The sequence below is a fragment of the Oenanthe melanoleuca genome, chromosome 13 (assembly GCF_029582105.1).
Source record: "Oenanthe melanoleuca isolate GR-GAL-2019-014 chromosome 13, OMel1.0, whole genome shotgun sequence".
Taxonomy (NCBI): Eukaryota; Metazoa; Chordata; class Aves; order Passeriformes; family Muscicapidae; genus Oenanthe; species Oenanthe melanoleuca.
In genome coordinates, this window is record NC_079347.1 from 10,184,549 (window position 1) to 10,191,270 (window position 6,722).

The window sequence follows — 6,722 nt, forward strand, 5'->3', positions numbered from 1 at the left end:
CTTGGAAATATTTCAGCTCCAATAAAAGTGAAAACTTGTTTGTTTTTTTAATAACTGGACTTATATAATTAACTGACATGTTATGACAGTCTACTATGGCCTGAAAAGCACAGTTTCAATCACATGTCTTACATGAAATTAAGACAATCTAACCTAGGGTTTCTTGTTTGACTGGGTTTATAATTGCTTTCAGACTGCCCATAAAAATGCCCACATGTGGACAACACCTCCTGCAGTTTGGCCACTGGGATAACCAGTGAGTTGTTTCCTTGTCAGACCTGGGCCAGAGCCCAGCTGATGAGTTCCAGGAGGCTGAACCCTCCTACGTGGCCGTGTCTCAAGGTGTTACTTGTTGTGTAAAAATATTGTGTGTCTAATCTCTTATATCTGTATATATCTATTTATAGCAGGGAGAGCAGAAATGCCAGCATTTTGTGCTCTAGGAAATAGATACTGGAATATGTGATTCAACTTGGCTCCACTTGTTTTGAACTGTTTAGGTTTTCTCAGGAGCTATAAGCCTATTGTAATTTAATTGTCTTTGAGCTTTTATGTCTTGATTTTGACAAACCAAACTTTTCTTCTGCAGAAGCAGGCTGGGATTTTGTTCCCAACTCCAATTTAGAAAAAGTAACAATTTTCCAAGGAACTGGCCAGAATTCGAAATCTTCCAGAATTTGAGTAGTTTAAATTGGTTCTCAATACACTGTAGTCACTGTGTCATCTGTTTTTCAGTGCCAGCTGAAGAACTTGTTTTCAGTGCCAAATAAGCACCTGACTCAGGCAGGTGCTTATTACCTTATGTGGCAATATAACCTTTTGTTTCATTAAACTTTTACCAGTAAAACCTCATTCATTTTCATCTGGATAATCTAGGAGATGAATTAGCTCTGCAGTCCTCCTGCTTTCCAGAGTTGTACTTGAGCCAAACCCCAGCTTTTCCAGAAAACTGAATATTAATTTTGTGTCTCAGTAGCTGGTAAATCACATGGTCACTCCTAATAGCAAAAATGGCTCCTCAATGACATTGCATTTTTTGTAAAGTTATTTTTTGTAAAGCTTACATGAAAAAAAATACTCTCTAGTAAACCATCCTACAAAAGACATGTTTGAAGTAGAGAATAAGGGGGTTTGTTAGCAGTGACTTTTTTGTTCCTAAGTGAATGTAGAAGTAGTAGCTGATATGAATTCTTGGTAGAACTTAGCCAAATTCTGATGTGTAATTGCAACATGCTGCTTCAGAAGGGTGGTGCTTGCAGAAATATCAGAGCATGTAAGTAAAATTCCCTTCAGGATGGGATGATAGGCAAGCTCTGGGAACAAGCCCTGAAGTAGACTGGGTGTCCTGCCAGTAACCTTCACTGGGGTGACGTGGGAGGCACCACCCATCGTAGGAGTGCAGATGGCTCATGTTATTAGAGATGTCCCCAGCAGGCAGGTCAGTTCTTTATTATTTAATTTCAGTACAGTAGGGAACATGCTATTCATTGGAGAAAGGATGTGGATGTGCAGGATCCTGCCCAGCTCTGTAAACAGAAACTAAAACCTCAATCTCTCTTCCATCTTCTCATTCCTGGGGCTGATGGTATCAGGGGCTGGACCAGGGTCCAGGACAAAATCCTTCCTTTGTGTGGTGTCTTTTGTGCCTCCCAGAGAAAGACCCCAAGTTGTGAATAAACACTAGCATGGAGGTGGAACTGGGACAACCTGGTTTTGCTTAGTGGTGTAAATGATTTTAATTTTGTTTCTCAGTCCTGTTTTTAAAAAAAATAAATAGAATTTCTCAGAGACAAGTCAGAGACCTTCATTCAGGAACAGAAGCACTTCAGTCTGAAAGGCCAACTGATACAGGTTTTTCTCTGATTTGGGAAGCCCTGCCATTCATGTGGTTGTTCACATGGTGTAATACTTAAGTTGTCCCTTGACTTGGTGCTGTTTTCTAGCCCAAGTGACAACATGTGTATGCCTGGAGAATAAAGTGATGCTTCACTTAGTTTGGCACAGAACAGAGTTGCTCTGTTGCTGCTGATGGGTGAGCAGGTTAAAGGCTGTGTCCTTCCCTAGTTTAGCAGAGCTTTACATCAGCTCTGGCTCCCTGGTGGGATGTCAGAGGTTCAGTCCTCTGGCTCCTGGCCAGGACAGGCAGGAGCTCCCTCAGTGTCCTGCTATTAGATATAGATGGGGCTAAGGAGAGCATTAGTAATCAGAGCAACTCCACCCTATTTGGTGGAGATACAGTACCCTAATGGGAGATTCCTGTGGAAAACTCTGGTAAAGCTGATAAGAATCCACAACTGACCTTTGATGTCTGCAGCTTTCAGATGCAAAATGTTTAACTTAAGGAAATGGTGAATCTGAGTGTTCCCAAATGGATCTGAACAAGGGCAAGCTGAAAATGGATTTAGAGTTTTTCTAGAGATGTGTGGGTTTAGTAGGGTCCAGCCAAAGGGAGAAGGTTTTCCTTTGTGTGAGAGGATGCCGTGCCCAATTTCCCTACAGAGCCCAGATCCTGCGAGTCTTGTTTGACAGAAAAAAAAGAGAAGATGAATTGGAGCTTTGCCTGAAGAGATTCAAAACATACCTGTGTTTTTCTCCTTTTATACAGTTTTCATTTAAGTATTTGTGGTGCTGAGGTGGTGCTTGCAGATGTCAGGATGGTTCAGGGTATTTTATTATGTACAATTTTGTAGTGTACATTCCCTGTAGGCTTGTGCAGTCCTAAGGAACACACTGTCCCTGTCACAAACTGTATCTCTTCAGCACAGAACTGGCTGGAGAAAATCATAATACAGTGCAGCAGGTGAAGTAACCTTCTGGCTCATCACCACGGGAGAGCTGGAAGAGCAGGAGCAGCCCAAGCTGCAGAGTCAGAGGGGAGTGGAGGTGATCAGCATGCAAGAATGCAGAGGGGACATCTGCTCCAGGTCCCAGCAGTGACAAAGCCAAGCTGCAGAAACACCCTTTGTTTCTTGGATGGGAGAGCTCAGGAATTCTGTCAGTTATCACTGCAAAGCAGACTGCAGCCTCAACCCTGCTATCTCCAAGTGAGAGATGTGGAGGTTCAGATCAAAGTATCTGGTTTGTACTTACTGTGCATGGGCTCAATAAGGCCCTACAAAGCATTTCAGTGCTTCTGCAATGGGTGTGGATAATTTTATTGGTCTTATTGAAACTGGTGGTTTATATAAATTCAGTGGTGGAGTGCTTTGCATGGTTATAAAGTCTATAGAAGAGAAAAAAAGCGATTTAATGGAAACATTCAAACTTCTGAAAAAGAAAATTTTCCTTTGTGCTGACCGACTGAATTCAAATGAGGCTTCTCCGACCACTTCTCCAGGTCAGATAAAAAAATAACCCAGATAATTCAGGGTGAAAAAATCCTTTTAAAGAAAACTACCTCTGTTAGTATCACTTCCAGTAACTTTGTTAGTGACACAGAGTTCCTTGGTGTGTCACAGGGTGTGTTGGGTGTATTACACTATGTTATATGGTGTAAAATCCTTCTCATTTGGCAGGAGAACTGTTGGGCAGTATTTTGAAGGGCCTGTAACTTGTCCATAAAAGACCTCTGTTTTTGAACTGCTGCACTGGTGTGCTCAGGAAAAGTGATGTTCCATATAACCAAGTTGTAAAAAACCCTGGATATTTCTGGGTTTAGCCCTAGCTGGTCACCACTGTGAGCAGATGTCAAAGACTTGCTTTTTGCTTGTTAGTTGCTTATCATATTTTTAAATATACTAAAAGATAAAAAATATTGCATAAATATGTCCTAATCATCAGATTTTTAATACAAGTTCTCCCTACTTTGTAGTGTCTGATCTACATTGTTGCTCACAGAGGTGACTGAATTGATGCAGGTGTTTTCCTTCCTATATCACAAGTAACAGCTGAACACAAAAATTCCAGCTCTTCTCAGTCAGAACTGATGATTGCCTCATACATAGCTTAGTAATATATAAAAAGTAGATTTCAAAATGTTGTAGGGGACTGAGTAATTGTCATTTTTGCCTGCTTTATAACCAAAACCACAGAATTCTCGGGAGTTTTCCATATCCACTCAGATGCTGTGTTCAAGCTATCAGCTGTGAGATAAAGATATTTGAGCTTCAGTAGGTGTAACTGGCTCAGAACACAGGAGGAGGGTTGGGAGCTTCCTGGAGTGGCAGAGGTCTGGTTAGAAGAAAGACCAGCAGTGAATGCCAGCTCGAAGTCATCACTGTTCCTCCTTTGCTCATTTAGATCTGTTTCTTCCCTGTAATCAATAGCTGGCCTTACAGCATCTGACAGTGTTACTGATGATCCTTGTGCACTTAACAATATTAGAAAGGGGGCTGTGATGTGCTGCTTCTCTTTGGTACCTTTCCCAGAGGGAGTAATCACAGCTCCAAGGGATGACCACTCACTTCCAAGCATTTAAAAGGAAGAATCCTGGATGCTTATCCCTGGAAAGCAGCAGAGAAGCTGAACTGGAGAACAGGCAATTTAAGAAGAAATGGTATGAAATATTTGTAGTTTGCTTTCTACAAACCAGATTGCCTTTGCCTTTGGTGAAGTGCCCCAGGATAGTTGCCCAGTGGGGTATTTTAGGAGGATCCTGGGGGCACTGGGGTCCCAATTCCAAAACCAGCAGCAGCAGGAGCAAGGCTGGTGAGCCCTGTGATTTGGCTGTGCCTGCAGTGAGGCACTGCAGAGCTCCCCACACAGAACATTGTGCTCCATAAAAAGTCCAGCTCAGCTGGGCCAGCCATGAAGCAGAGCTTACACAAATCACTGGATTTTCCATAATCCTTCAGTTGCTTGTAAGAAGTGGGAGGGAAAATCAACTCTGTTATCACAGCTGCCTTTGAGGGAAAGGGGGTCATTGTACGAACCAGTTACAAGTATATTATTACTTAATAGTAATTCCTAAATTCTTAATTTGAAGGTAAGATGATTTGGGGATAAATACCTATTTCAACCAACAGTCGCTCCTTTAGTTCTCAGTAAACCTTTAGAGGTGTTTTGATTGATGCACATGTGAGCCCATCTGCCAGGGATTTTGTAAACCAGCACCTCTCTCTTCTGTCACCCTCCCCCTGTACCTGTTCCTGCCCTTCTTTTCCAAAAGTGATGTGGTTCTTTCTCCTTGATGTGGCAGCTCATTCCTCTGTCTCCCTCCTGGCTTTAGTGTCTTGATCCACTGCCCTACTTCACTCCAAAGACCAGGACTCCTCCTCAGATCTGCCTCTGATTTTTATTTTTGCTGCTGTGTCACCTAACTGACTAGCTATGGCCATCTAGAAAAAGTAAAAAGAGGGAGAGTTAGTGTTAATTTAGGAGAAAAACACTCCATGAATGTTATATGATTTAAAAACATTAACATGTTTTATGTTCTCTGTCCTCCTGGCTCTCATCATTTATAAATTTGCAGCTTTCCAGAAGAACACACTCCTCAGCACAGTGGGATCCTGATTTGATCCTAATTGTGACTGCTAGGCCTGAATAGGCTGTTAGTCAGGAAACTGCCCTGTGCACACAGCAGGTGTTGGGAGCCTGAGATGTGTGACCAGATGATGTGCCAGCTGTCACCTCCCTGCCCTGCCAGACCCTGACTTACCTGCCAAGGGAGGGCAGGGGCACACAGACACCAAACACACGTGGGTACAAAACTTTGAGAGCTGATCAGACCAAGTTTTGATGAGCTAAACTCAGGACTAAGCCAAGCAAAGCTCTTTTAACTTAGTGACCACTTGAAATTTTTCTAGTGTAAACATAGCCCATTATACAATTTTTTTCATTTGTAAAATATTGCAAAAGAGTACACAAACATTTACAATTGTGTATTCCAGACCACTTAACAGCCTGTATAACCTTAAACATTTGTGAGCCTCTGACTGACCTCCACAAGAAAATACTACATTGCAGGTTGGAAGCCTTCTGAAACCTTACTGCTCTCTCTCCCAGGAGAGCAGACTGGTTATCTCACAAACTTACACAATTCTTGTTTTGCATCACTGCTGAGGGCCCTGATGAGCTCAGCTGGCTGTGCCCCTGGCTGGGGCTGCCAGAGCTAAAGCTGTGCAAACCTGTGGTTCTCCCAGTGGAAATTGCAGCCAGATAAGTCATCTTCATTTTGCATCAGCTGGAATTCCTGCAATGTGCAGTTTTATTCTGATAATATTAGCCAATCATTTCAGATTTTGATGGTTGCTTTCCCAATGGTGTGAGGGTGTAAGAGAGCAGAATTCCCTCCCACTCACCAATGTGTACAGTTCTGCAGAAAAATAACCTGAAAGAGATATGAAGCTGTTTATTAAAATATTTTTAAATGATTATACATGATTATAATCTTCTTGCATTAAACAAACCACTCATCTATAAGAAGATTGCTTTCCTGTCCCACAGTACCACAGAACTCAGCAGTGCTGGTGCTTATGGAAGTTGTGCTGAATGGTGAACAAACAGAAAACTCAACCTCACCTCCTCCAGAGCCACCAGCAGCAGCCTCTGCTCTCTATCAAGCTGGTTGGATTTAAACAAGTGACAAAGTATGGGATTTTTCTCTAGCCTTCGAGCAATCTTCCTTTCTTTTTTTAATGCTTATATTTGTATCTGCAGGTGGTATCTGATCCATAAGACAAGTTAATTGAAAGCCTACTTTAATCATTAAAAAATGTGGGAAATAGCTGGAGGGTGAAGCATCAGGCTGGGATTATGAGACTAAAGCTGCACTTTACAAAGGA